Source organism: Dasypus novemcinctus, chromosome 4 (genome assembly GCF_030445035.2).
Source record: "Dasypus novemcinctus isolate mDasNov1 chromosome 4, mDasNov1.1.hap2, whole genome shotgun sequence".
NCBI lineage: Eukaryota > Metazoa > Chordata > Mammalia > Cingulata > Dasypodidae > Dasypus > Dasypus novemcinctus.
In genome coordinates, this window is record NC_080676.1 from 27,420,394 (window position 1) to 27,421,082 (window position 689).

Here is a 689-nt window from a genome sequence, read left to right on the forward strand (position 1 = left end):
AGCATTAATTTATCAGTTTAGACAGACAGACAGATATTTTACACATATTTTGGATTACTATTCTTCAGGAGTATACTTAGACTTGAAGTTCAGAAGTAAGCTATTGATTTAAAACTGAAAGTTCTTTTTAACACCTTAATAAAAATTCTGATCAAAATAAAAGGTGACTAAAACATAAAACATTTTCAAAGTAACATCCCATTCAAACTCTTCCACAGTTTACACAATATTGTGGGTTTTTAGTTTGTACTATATTTTAATTACAGGCATACAAAAGCTGTTAGCATTTTTTTTTTCTTTTTTTATCTTCAAAGAGTTGTCTGGTTCAAAAGTTACTAACCTTGAACAGCACGAATTTTATCAATGTGGCTACCCAGGTCCAATTAGAATTATCATGAAAACAAAACAGAGTCCATTAATGTTGCTAAGTTTTTCTACTTTTCCAGCAGTTTAATCCTATCAGCCCCTATTAGCCCATAGCCACATATTCAGGCAGCAGGGAGTTTGCAGAGTTGCTGCTGGAATGTTTTCCTTATCTTAGTTGACTCTTCAGCAGAATATTTTCTTACAAGCATGGTTTCACTGACAATTGCCTTATTTAGCACTTTTGCTTGTGTGGGATGTTGTATCTGTGATTTAGCCTTCCTTTGCCTAAGTAGTTTACCAGGATTTAAAGATTTTTCTATAGT